The following is a 13,863-nucleotide window of genomic DNA, read 5'->3' on the forward strand; positions in this document are numbered from 1 at the left end:
TTTTTAAATTTATTTAGGAACAACTTTTGTAGTTGAAATGATCAAACATTATGTAGCCCTAAGTACTAAATATAAGCATTAAATACACTTTTGAAAATTGTATAAAATTAGGAATTCATGACAAAAACACGTGCAAATCAGTGCAATTAGTGTTTATATTTTATGATTTTCTAACTTTATACGATTTTTTAGTGTATATTTAATACTTATATGTAGCCCTAAGAGTTATATATAACATTTTCCTTAATAAGTTACTCTCTCCGTCCCCAAAACTTCGACCCTTTTGGCCTAATTTTAGTTCCAAAATAATTGACCCATTTGCATTAAAATACCCACCAATTTACAACAATATTTGTGCAAAATTAGCTTTCCATATAAAATTTTGTTTTTTCATGTATTTTTAATACTTTATCTCTCTACTTTTTTACAAACCCCATGTAAATTTATCTTTCCAATATGTTTTTATTTCTTTTTATTTAAGCTTCTTAATAACCGCGAAATCAACCCAAAAGAGTCGAAGTTTTGGGGATGGAGGGAGTAATAGTAATATAGGAATCATGGGAGATTACAACATGTAATAAACAAACATGAAGTAGCAAAATTGAACATTAATTAATGCATTTCTTGTGGGCTGTGGCACGGATTATGATCTGATAAAATGTGCATGTTTACGATAATGAAAGCAAATTAAAAATATTATGTAATTAATTTGAGGGAACGACAAGATAAGACTCATAAGAGCATTTAAGAGGAAATATGCAGTGCCTTAACTATAATGATCAGATATTTGGATGCAATTAAGGGTTTGTGCTAGTGTGGCAAATAATAAGAAGGAGAGATAGTACGGGTAATAATATATACACCCTCTGTTCCTAAGAGAACGACCCTTTTGAGAAGTTTTCACGGATATTAAGAAACTTAAGTTGGAAGTACAAAAGTGTATGGAAAACCTAATAAAAGTACATTGAAAAGGAGAATTTATGTGAGATTTGCAAAAGGTAGAGAGAGAAATTAATAAAAGTACATAGAAAAAGCAAAATTTACACGGGATTTGCAAAAAAATAAAGAGAGAAAATAATAAAACTACATAGAAAAAGCAAAATTTACATGAAAAAGCTAATTTTGCACAAATATTATTGTTAATTGGAGGGCATTTAAATGCAAATAGGATGGACATTTTAGGACTAAAATTTGGCTAAAAATATCATTCTTATAGGAACGGAGGCAGTATAAAAAAAAAAAAAAAAACAAAACTACGAGGAGCTGCCACGCTAGCACGCACCGTCACACACTCTAGTACTCTACGGAAAGTAGAGGGTGAGAAAATGTTCACACTTAAAACCATCTATAAAAGTATCCGATAGATCCTCTTCTTATTAATTATATCATCAAACAAAAACAAATAAAAAAAATAAAGAAGATGAAGATTAACATAATTAGTTTGGTAGTGCTAGTAACCATTTTGTTGGTTGCCACAAAACCTCAGCCTATTTTGGGTGTCCGCCAAATCCCTAACCCGGTCTCAACCATCCTACTCCAAAATATTATTGATAATAACAATAATAATAATGAAAATGCTCTTACTTGCCATGATGTGTGGACAGCTTGCATACCATACATCGATGGGTGTTGCGATCCATATCACTGTCTTCCGATGCCTTCATTCAATTTCATTTGTGGACCGAGGCCGTTCGTTACTATATGAACTTCATTTGCCTCCGACGATATCATCCATCAACTACTTATTCCTCCATCGGTGTACGACGATTCGTAGGGAGGCTTACGTTACCTAAGTTAGTTTACGTTTATGTACTTCTAAGTATCGTACTATGTATGTTGTTTGAGTATTTCCATTTCTCCATGCGTTTAGTTTGTTGCAACTATGTGTGTTTAGTTTGTTGCAACTATGTTTTCGTTAGTAAATCCATGCATGTTGAGGAATTAATAAAAAAAAAAGCTATTAGTACTGCTTTTATCATAATTGCAGGCCGATGTATGATATAATTATAAAACATCATTAATTTTCAACAAGTGATTATTCTAAAGCATTTGATGTTCTAAGAATCTCATTTGGCTTTAGCACAAGTCACTAGTAGGAATGCGATTGAGTTTTTTTTTCTTTTTTTTTTCTTTCTAAGAAGCAAGATAAATGGATCGATGTAGATTAGGAATACATTAAAAGTTCGTTGACATGTAGAAAACGGTGTCTAAAAAGATTTAATATTGCACACCAAAAAGGCATCGTTGTAGTTAAAAACTTAGAAGCATTGTTTAAAGTTTTAATATGATGCATTTGATTGAGTTTAAATTGTGCGTAGCAGTTTTTCTTAAAATGACGTATTTGTATTTTTTTTTTAATTTTTCAAAGGCACATTCTTAACTTCGAATCCTCTTGCATTCAATCTCTCTCTCCTCGTTGCAAAGATGGAGAAGCAAGTAACAATTAACCTCCTCAGTCCTCACTCTTCAACTCGTTTATTGGATCCTTGCTTCTTAAATCTAATGGTTTCATGCATCCTTGTTACATTGATTGTTGCTTAACCAACGGCGACAATATAATCAATATTTATCATCATTCATAGTTCATTAGATAAAAAAGGTTAGGGTTTTGATTTAATTTGTTAACCTCCTTATTTAAAATCCTATAATAGGTAAGGGTCTGTTCTGATTGACTGAACTGAGCTAAACTAAACTGAATTGAACTGAAAGAAGGAAATTAATATAAGAATGGAACTGAACTTATTGGAGTTGAACCGAATTGAAAGTAAGCTGAAGAGAACAGGCCTTAAGTTTGATACTTTTCCTAGTAAAATTTTAATTTTGTTGATTTATGCTATTAGTTCGGTTTCCTCACAATATTAAATATTTTTAGTTATGTTTATTGACAGGGACAATTTTTTTTTAACTTTCTTAATGTAAATACGTAATGTACCTTATTTTAGTATGACATGTTGAAAAAATAAGTGTTTCAAAGGTTACAAATTAGGCTCGACTCTAAGGCGGTCCATTCTGATCCACAAAACAAGGCCACAAAATTATAGGGCTCAATTTTTTTTTTATTTTTTTTAACTTATTATGTTAAAACCCAAATACAAGTAAAAAGTCTTCTTCCTCACATTCCCTAATCCCTACCCATTCCGTGAGCAAGTTAACATTTATTAGCCTCATTAATACTCTTTGACCGATTACTTTAATTTCCATGTTTTGGTTTCCAATTAAACTAAATACTCCTTCTGTCCCTTATTGAAAGTCCCTTTGCCTAAATTTAAGTCCCAAAATGTTCACTCCATTTGTTTTTTCCAACAATCATTAATATTATTAGTAATTTTTTACCAAAGTTTCCTCCAATTTGCAACAATATTTGTACAAATTTAACTTTCCATGTAAATTTTGTTTTTCCATATACTTTTATTAGTTTATCTCTCTACTTTTCTACATACCCAATGTAAATTTATTTTTTCAATGTATTTTACTACTTCTTATTTATGTTTATTAATTTCCGTGAAAATTGCCCATAAGAGACTAATAATAAGGGACTGAGGGAGTACATCACACGAGTAGTTAATACGCTCACAATTATCATTCTCCTTAATTTTCATGTTTTTATCTGTTAATTTTAAGATGTTTTAATTATAATTGTTGCAGTGTTTTTTCAATTATCTGAGTGAGTTTATCAATTATGCCTCTTAAAATCTAGAAATGATTCAATTCGTAAGATTTTGGTTGTGAAATAAAAATGGAATAAAAATGAAAGCTGTTTATTCTTGTCTTATGAGGTGATTTTTAGTTTTTGCATTAGGGGCCTCATTATAGTAATTGTCACAGGGCCCTCACAGGGCCTCTAAATTCCCGGAGACGACCCTGTTACAAATAATACTCCGTAGATTGAATAATGTATTTACTTGATCAAAGGGAAGATGTGTGGTATGGTGTGGCATGACATTTCTCCACTACCTATGAAATTGATTTTTGTATATATAATCGATACGTTCCCTAAGGTTACACACCAATACACCACTCTCATTCAAACACTTTTGTATGAGAGATGAGACCATATAAACTTATTAACTTATGCCCAAAAGAAAAAAAAAATGTGTTTTAGCTCTTGATATTTCGTGTATATTATCTATCTATTTATGAAAAAGTTCCAAGCAATATATGTGCTATTGCAAGGAAGATAAAAAGGCAAAGGCAATAACCTCTCCAAAAAGTGAATTGGTAATACTCCAAATCTTCATCTACGTAAATACTATAATAATACATATACAAATATTGTGGAGATATACTTGGACGTTTTTTAGCCACGTGAAAACATAAAGCTTAGTAAATTACTCAAAATAATAGCGGATTTAGCTAAATTGTATTATTAATAAAAGAAACATAATATATTTAAGAACACTCTAAATCAAAATTGTGTCTAACTTATGAATATTTAACTCCCAAACTAGGCGGTCCAAATCCCGGCTTCCTAATGCGCATGTCGACTCCACACTTAAAATCAAGATTGCTTACTAGTAAGGAATACGTTATATGTGTAAACAAAAATGCTATGTACATGCTTTTACTAGTTATAAGTGCAAGGCATGCATGTAATGATATGAATACTTTTACTAGTTAAACATGCTTTCGAAATGATTACTTTATTTTAACCCTGCTAAATCTTATTACTCATATAATGGACTAATATTTGCAATTTAATCCGATTAACAATGATTTAATGAACTATACTAACCATGAAATTTTTGTGAATGATATCATTCGGTCATTCCTTCCTTCCCCAATGAAAAGTACTCCTACTATCCTTTAATCTAAAATCGTTACATGTTAGGCCCTGTTCACCTTAAAAAAATAATATTCATTAAAAATAATTTCAGTTCAGTAAAAATAAGTTCAGTTCAGTAAAATTAATTTCAGTTCAATAAAATTAATTTCAGTTCAGTAAAAATCAATAATTTTTAAGAAGATATATAATAAAAATTTAGCAAAAATAATTTCAGTTTAGTAACATTAATTTCAATTCAGTAAAAATAATTCAGTTCAACAAAAATATTTTCAATTCAACAATTGTGATTACATACACCATGGTGCACCTAAAAATAGGTGCACCAGGCCCAAATAACAGCCCAGTAGCTATATCCACCCAAAAAACATGCCCAACACATATGAGCCCAATACCTATTCAGAATTTTTTTTTAGAAAAAAAAAAAAGAAATGTTTCCTCCTCTCTCAACCGCCAAATCAATTTTTTTAATTTGTTTAAAAAATTCTGTTTCATCTTATAAATTCAAAATCTTTCCTCATTTACTCATTTAATTTTCTCTCTCCTCTCTCTATTTTTCTCTTTCTAAAAAACAACTTTACCACCATGGATAAAAACAAAAAAAAAGAAGAATACTCCTTCAAAAAGGTGAACATTACTTAAATTTCTTTTGAATTTGCTAATATAATTCAACAAATTTCAAGATTCATGAACATAATTGTCCTTTGAATTTTTTTCTTTCAATTTAATTTTTGTAGAGAATCGAAACTATCTTCTCCTGCTAATGAAGATGGAGAAGTGTAAGTAATTTATTTTTCAAAATCCCAATTTTATCTTAAATTGTTGATTTTTGGAATTGAATACTAAATTAAACCCTAAAATTTTTTTAATAGTCCAATAAGTCAAATGTTCAACATCAGATTACCAAAAAGAAGAAGTTAGATGATATACGGAAAGGAAGTCCAATTGTTCATCAAAAAATATTGGAAGAATAAGACAAACAAATGTCAGAAAGTCCAATTAACAGGTATATTTATGTTCATATATTTTCTATTTGATGTTCATATACGCTGTGCTTTATGTCCATATATTATGGGATTTATGAAGTAATAATTTGTTTAGATATTCAATTAAGTACGTTCGCATGATGTAATATTTGTTTAGATATTGTTTATTTTCTCACTTTATTGTTTGATTTTTAATTATCAGATCAAACAAGTATTAAACACCCACCAGAAACTTATGCACAACACACAATAACCACTAAACAACCTCCACAAACCACTGAATTGCCACCACAAACCACTGATCAATCCCCAAAAAACACTAATCAGCCCCCACAAAACATTGAACAACCCCCACAGACAGCTGAATTACCCCCAACAAAACACTGATCAACCCCCACAAACAGCAGAACTACACCCACAAAACACTAAATAGCCCCAATTAACTTCTGAAAAGCCCCCAAAAACCACTGAAAAGCCCCCACAAACCATTAAAGTCACCAGAAAACACAAATAAGTTACTAGAAACCGCTGAAAAGCCCGAAGAAACAACAGAAAGCACCCAGAAAACTCTTAACCAACTTCAAAAACCTCTGAACCCCCTCCATAAACCTGTAAACCCCCTTTAAAAACTCTGAACCCCCTTCAAAAACCACTGAATACCCTTTTAAAAAAGCTAAGGGAAAAAATTTCTACAACAAGCAGAGTAACAAGAAGCAAAAGCTCCCAAGAAGCAATTTATATTGAAGAAGCACAGGATGTTCAGGAATCAACAAAGATGGTTCAAAAAACAAAGTAGGGGGTTCAGAACATAGGAAGTTCTGGTAAAAAGGAAATCAAGAAGAAAACAAAAGAAGTTCAAAAAGGGTGAAAATCATCTCAAGAGGAGGTTTAGAAATCAGTTAAGGAAGTTAAAAATAAACAAAGAAATTCAAAAAGTGGTGAAAGGTGAAATTAGAGAGAAAGAAAGAAAAAAGATGATGATGAGGAGTTGATTGATTTAGATGATGTTGTTGATTTAAGTGATGATGATTTTGAGGATGATGTTGAAGAAGACAAGATTATTAGTGTTACAGTGGGACATGTTAAAAAAAAAAAAAAAAACACAGTGGGACATCACTAGTAGAAAAAACTAAATGGCAAGCGGTTCATACCCTCTATTGGCAAGCGGTTTTGAACAACATGCGCTTGGGGATTGCCATTGGCCTTTTAAATGGCAAGTGGTTCAAAACTGCTTGCCATTTGTAGAGAAAGGGCAGCGGTTTTGGCACCAAACCGCTTGCCATTTGCATTTGACATAATATTATGTCAAGTGTAATGGGAAGCGGTTTTGGCGCCAAACCACTTCTCATTTAATTTTTTTTCCAAATTATTAATAATTAATAATAATAGTATTAGTGACCTGTTTTAATATAAATAGTAATCTGTCTTAATTATAACAGTGACCTGTCACAATAATATTAATATTATGAATTAATAATAAAATTAATATTATTAATTATTAATAAAATTAATATTATTAATTAATAATAATATTAATATTACAAAGAATAATACAATAACAACATGAAATAAATATATATCAAAAGTAACATCATTAATATATTTAATTAACAATAATATATTTAAGTACACCAAAATACATAAAGATAACACTCACAAATACTACATACTAATTATAATTAATGTAAATATATAAAAAAAAACATAACTAAAATATTGTTCATAATAACTAAACTCAAGCTCACTAATTAATTTGGTGTGTGTGCACCCACTCCGACACTTCTAGATGCCATCAAATGTCACGAAAAAAAGCCCACATATTGCGAATTTCATCGATTTCTTTGCTTGTTAACGGGCCTTCCCTTTAAATCTTGCAAACCTTTGGGGGAAAAAAAAACCAAACATTCTATATCATGTGTATTACAAAAAATTCAAACCAAATGTATGTCAAATATTTCAAAGGTTATATATATAGGTTTGTTTCTTTCACAAAATGACCCAAATAAGGCCTATATGACTTCTACTTTGCCCATTTTCTATCAAATGAACTATTTCTTTCTCATAGCATGCCCATATTACCTGGTTTTTGGCGTCTAAGGTTTGAAATCACATCAAAAGATCATTTTACTAAGTTTTAGGACGTTTTTTTTTATCCAAAATGGCCCAAATAAGGCCTATATGACTTCTATTTTGCTCATTTTCTACATTTCTTATCAAATGAACTATTTCTTTCTCATAACATGTCAATATTACCTAGTCTTAGGAGTCTAAGTTTTGAAATAACATCAAAAAAGCATTTCACTAAGTTTTAGGACGGTTTTTATCCAAAATGCCCCAAATAAGGCCTATATGACTTCTACTTTGCCCATTTTCTATCAAATGGACTATTTCTTTATCATAGCATGCCCATATTACCTAGTCTTCGGTGTCTAAGGTTTGAAATCACATCAAAAGAGCATTTTACTAAGTTTTAGGACGCTTTTTATCCAAAATGGCCCAAATAAGGGATATATGACTTCTACTTTGCCCATTTTCTACATTTTCTATCAAATGAACTATTTCTTTCTCATAGCATGCCCATATTACCTAGTCTTAGGTGTCTAAGGTTTGAAATCACATCAAAAGAGCATTTTACTAAGTTTTAAGACGCTTTTTTTTATCCAAAATGCCCTAAAAATCTGCCTATATGACTTAGTTACCAAATTCACTAACAATTACGCACCAAGTTCACAAAATTTTACCAAATTGACCAAATTTACAAAAATTCAACATAATCCCACTATCACCATGGCTCGGCTACTCCCCGGGCTGCTGCAGCTGCCTAGGGTGCTGCAGCTGACTCGGCAGATACCTGGTAGGGATGAAACAAGTTCGGTTTAAAATCGAACCGAAAACCGAATAAGCAATTTGGTTCAGTTTATTTAAAGAGTGGTTCAGTTTTGGTTTCTAAAACTAAAAAATTTCGATTTTTGGTTTGGTTTCGGTTTTCCAAAATGAAAAACCGAACAAAACCGAACTATAGGCCCAACCCCAAATAACCCTAGCCCAACCCTAGGTATATAATGCAAAAAAAAAAACCCTAATCAATTTACTCTCAGCCTCTCTCTCTCACTCTTCGGTCTCCTCTCTCTCACTCACTGAGTCACTGTCCCCTCCTCTCCTGAGTCTCCTTCCGAGCTCCGACCACCATCCATTCCAGTATTCCACCGGCAAATTTCTCTCTCTCCTCCTACTCTTGTTAAGGTATGTTTTTAAGTTTTAATCTTTGCGATTTTGCTTGGGATTATACTTGTGAATTGCGATTATCCATGAATGCAATTATTTTCTTGCAATGATTTTCGAGTAAGTTGATTCTGATAAACAAGTCATCATACCCAACATAAGTAATTGAGAGTTGAGACTATTTGCTGAAGAATACCCAACATAATTGAGACTATTTGTAATTTATACTTGCATGTATAATTTATAGTGTCATTATACTTGGAATTTGATTAAATTGCTTTTAACTGCTCTGCTACTGCTTAATTGCTCTGCTACTGCTTAACTGCTCTGCTATTGCTTAATTGCTACTGTTTAAATGCTTAATTACTACTACTTTATTGCTTTGTTACTGCCTAATTGCTCTACTACTGCTTTGCTATTATTGTGCTAGTCTGCTTTGCTGCTAGTCTTCTTATGCTACTGTTTTTTATGTCCTAGGCCAATATTGCAGGGTTCTAGATCAGTTCAGGAGCTCATTAACTCCTCGAGTTGTGGAAGGTCTTGTTTGTGCTCAAAGTTGGTTACGTGCTTCACCATTTCCAAGTATTGAAGAATGTTTAGAGGAAATTGAGCATCTTGAAGAAGGTAATATATAAGAACATCTAAATAAAAGTTAATTATTTTTCATTATGTATATATATTTATTTTGGTTTCTTATGTTATGAATTTATTGAATAATGATAGACTTGAAGAATATGGCAATTGGTGATGTTGATATTGATGAAATGATTGAAATAGTAGAGTGATTAAGCTCACTTGCTCTGTGCTGCTACTGCTTGCTCACTTGCTAACTGCTAAGTGCTTCTTCTGTAGACTGCTGGTTGCTGATTGCTGTTCTGCTGATCGCTGTTCTTCTGTCTGCTGTTCTGCTGAGTGCTGACTCACTGACTGCTGTTCTGCCATTCTGCTGCAGACTGCAATGCTGCTGTTAATCTTGTTATGTTAAAAACTTGTTCAATTCTGTTGTTAAAACTTGTTTGTATGGATTGGTTGGTTTGATTTTGTTACTTTGTTGTTAAAAATTGTTTAATTATGTGTATGGATTGGATTGGTTTGTTTTGGTTTTGTTAAGTTGAAACTTGTTGAATTAGAAGTTTTAGACTTTTAGTACTTGTTAATGCTATTATGCTACTGCAGTACTACTATGTTGATGAATGAGGCCCAAAAGGCCAAAAAATTGCAGATTATTGCCCAAATAAATGAGGCCCAAAAAATTCGGTTTGGTTCGGTTTCTTATTATGAAACCGAAATAAATATGGTTTGGTTTGGTTCGGTTTTTAAAGTAAAGTGGTGCGGTGTGGTTTCAAAGATATAGAAACAGAATTAAAGTGGTTCGGTTTCGGTTTGGGCAAAAAACCAAACCGAAAACCGAACTTTCACCCCTAATGCCTGGGGTGTTGCAGCTGACTCGGTTGATGCCTCAGGTGCTGCAGCTGCCTCGGGTTCTGCATATAGTTGGGCTGCTGTCTTGGGTTCTCACTTTCCCATTTATGTGTTCGGTGCAATAATGGAAGCAAGTATTGATCGAACGAAAAAAAAAACCATCCAAGTGATCACCACCACCATCCTCGATCTCATCCCCCTCCTCATCCCCATCTCCACCATCATCATTCCCATATTCCTCTTCCACACGAATCTCTACACTTTTATCATGCGTCTCATTCCCAACCATATTCTCTCTATACGATCCCTTTTCACCGTGCCAAACCCGCACATGATATTGAGGCCTAAACCCATGACATTGTACATGATCCATGATGGTATCAACACTATCAACCATTGTGACATTATTACAATTGACACAAGGACAATAAAGGTAATTGACACCCATTCTGAGCTAATACCGTGAAACACTCTTGCAAAACTCTTGAACCCCATTAAAGAATTCCAATGTATCACGTCTACCATACATCCAACTGCGATCCATTGACGTTTTAAATAGCCTTTAAACATACCAACACATTACAAATACTGTATAAATATAACATATATTATATCAATCAAAGTACATAACATATATATCATTCATATCGCGTAAAAATGAATGCTCCCAAAAGGTCCTTATCACTCCAACCTAACCCATTCTTGAACGTCAATCTCACCAGTGAATGTATGTCAACTTTTCAATTTTAAGGAAAATCCGGCAGCATATTCCCCTAGTTCTCCAAGTACACAATGTAGGTAATTACTTACCTACATATGCACCCAGAGAACATGGTGAGAAAATGATAAACCGAGATATTCCTTAAATTGAAAAAGAGACATACATTCACTACCTAAGTGAGATTAAACGTCCAAGAACAGTCCCAAACGGGGACTATTCAAGACTTTCTCCTATTGAGAAAGACTCAAACGGGTATCTAGGAAAATGATGATGCAAGCATTCAATAATTTGCATTTATTTAACATTCAACAATACACAAGTTCATTCATTCATATAGTGCTAATTAAACTACCTACAATCAAACTAAGGTTACTTAACAATCCATTCATACATTATATTTTACTAACCAAATATAACAAACTAGCTAGTTAACTAATAACTATTCTATTAAAAAAAATCACTTTAAATCTACTCAAATTCAAACTACACATATATATAACATTCAAACAATTAAAGTAACAATTAACATTGTGGAATAAACAAACAATTAATAAAACAATCAAGATAAGCTTGGGAAATTGTTGAAAACATATAGGTATGGAAGTAAAATTTAGCATGAACTCACCCTAATTTGAGAGTGAGAAAGAGAAGGAATGCAGGATGAGAGGGAGAGGTGTGGTGGTGGTGCCTTTGAAGTATTTACGGCATGAAGGTGAGAAGGGAAGCTGCTTCAACCCGAACAGCAACAAAGCAGTGGTGGAGGCGGCGGCGGCGATGCAGTGGTTGCAAAGCAGGAGAAGCAACAAAGTAGCTTCGGTGGTGGTGCGGTGGTCGTGCAACTTCGATGAAGGAGCAGCAGCTTCGGTGATTGAAGGAGCAGCGCGCAACAACCTGAACAACAACAGCATCAACGAACAACAATAACGAGAAGAGTGTTGGTGGTGGTGGTGGTTAAGCAACAACGAACAGCAGTAGCGCGGAGGTGGTGCGAATTGAGAGGAGTGTGAAAGAGAGGAGTGTGAAAGCGGGAGTGTGAAACTTTTGGCCAAAAAAAATTGACTAAGGGTTTTGATAGATCCCGCTTTTTTTTTTTTTTTTTTTTTAAATGGCAAGAGATTTGAACCGCTTCCCATTACATACCATTACATTTTTGGAAGCGGTTCAACCCAAACCGCTTGCCATTACATATCTAAGGTTTTTTTTTTTTCTTTTTGGTGGGGTTTTTCGAAGTGGATTTTAAAAACCGCTTGCCATTAGGGGCTTCCCATTTAGTTTTTTCTACTAGTGCATGTTTAGTTCATGAAGTTTATAATCAACTTAAGCCCACAACAAAAGTAAGTAGTTGAAGAAATGGGATTTGGGATTTAAAATTTCAATGTTCATTTTTAAATAATAAATGTATAAATTCTAGTACTGTCATGTTCATATGTATTGATGGTCATTATAAAATAATGCAATGGTTATCATTAAAAATTTCAATGTTCCTTAAAATAAAAAAATAAAAAAGCTTAATGTCTATTTTCAAAAATTATATGTTCAAATTCTAATAGTTTCATGTTCATAATTTGTTCATTTTCATAAACTATTGCTTAAAACTTTATTTATATAATTGTTAACGAAAAATAGATCATATTAATTCGTTTTAAATTCTTTATGCTCATTATAATGTACTAAATGTTCATTTGAAATATACTAAATGTTCATTTTATATATCAAATCCCAATTGTGGTTCGTAATTCCTTAACCCAAATTAACTTATGCTCATGTAACAATCTTACTCAAATGTTCATAAAAAACATATACATGTTCAGATATCTAACATAATATGTTCATAATTACAAAACTTAAAAAGGTTTTAAAAATACATAAATCGAAAACAAAATAAATTTTCATATGCAAATAATCAAATGTTAAGATGTATAAATTATAAAGTACAGAATGCCAATTTTTTTTTTAAAAAAAATGATTACAAAATACATAGATTTAAAAAACGTTCATAAGTAATGTATCACATGTTCAGAATTATAATTAAGATGTTATAAATCCAAAAATATATGTCAGTAAAAATATAAATTTATAGGAAACGTATCCTACGTTCATATTTGTAACTTAAAATGTTCAAAATACCAAAATATAACCAAAAACAGAACTGTTCATAACAAAATACACAAATATCACTAACAAAAAAAATTAAAATATTATAAAAGCTACATATTTCGAACTCAAACCTAGCCTGTGATTTAGATAATGGAATCTCATCGGAAAATAATCATCTCCGTCGTTTTAACCACCTCCTCCTCATGAAATCTGCCATTTTTAACTTCACTTCATTGCAAAAACTCCATTAACAAAGCTTTAAATTGAAGGTTGAAGAAAACGAACTTTGAAATTAATATATAGTGATCAACAATGGTGATGAAGAAGTTAAATTAAAAACAAAATAATGAATGAATTTAAGAAAAAGAACAATAGAGGAGAGAGAAATCAGAAATTAGGTATTTGTAAGAGGAGGGAGACGAAGGATCTCAATCTATGGTGATGAAGAAATTAAATCAAAAACAAAATTATGAAAGAATTTAAGAGAGAGTAAAATAGAAGAGAGAGAAGATAGATGAGAGAGAAATTAGAAATTAGGAAAGTGTGAGAGGAGGAGAAGAGAGGAGAGAGAAAATACTGAGAAGAGAGTATAATGTTGGTATTGTGCTGGCAAATTGTAAAACACGTGGCGGTGG

At 32.1% G+C, this 13,863-nt stretch overlaps 1 long non-coding RNA gene across 1 annotated transcript; it reads left to right on the plus strand.

Annotated features, from left to right (window-relative positions):
* Positions 1-8,874: 8,874 nt before the first annotated feature.
* LOC145581582 (uncharacterized) lies at positions 8,875-9,848 on the plus strand. The gene is made up of 3 exons (XR_014099649.1): positions 8,875-9,009; positions 9,466-9,612; positions 9,712-9,848. It is a non-coding gene; the product is annotated as an uncharacterized LOC145581582 (long non-coding RNA).
* The last annotated feature ends 4,015 nt before the right edge of the window (positions 9,849-13,863 follow it).

Source organism: Chenopodium album, chromosome 15 (genome assembly GCF_948465745.1).
Source record: "Chenopodium album chromosome 15, dcCheAlbu1.1, whole genome shotgun sequence".
Classification (NCBI taxonomy): domain Eukaryota; kingdom Viridiplantae; phylum Streptophyta; class Magnoliopsida; order Caryophyllales; family Amaranthaceae; genus Chenopodium; species Chenopodium album.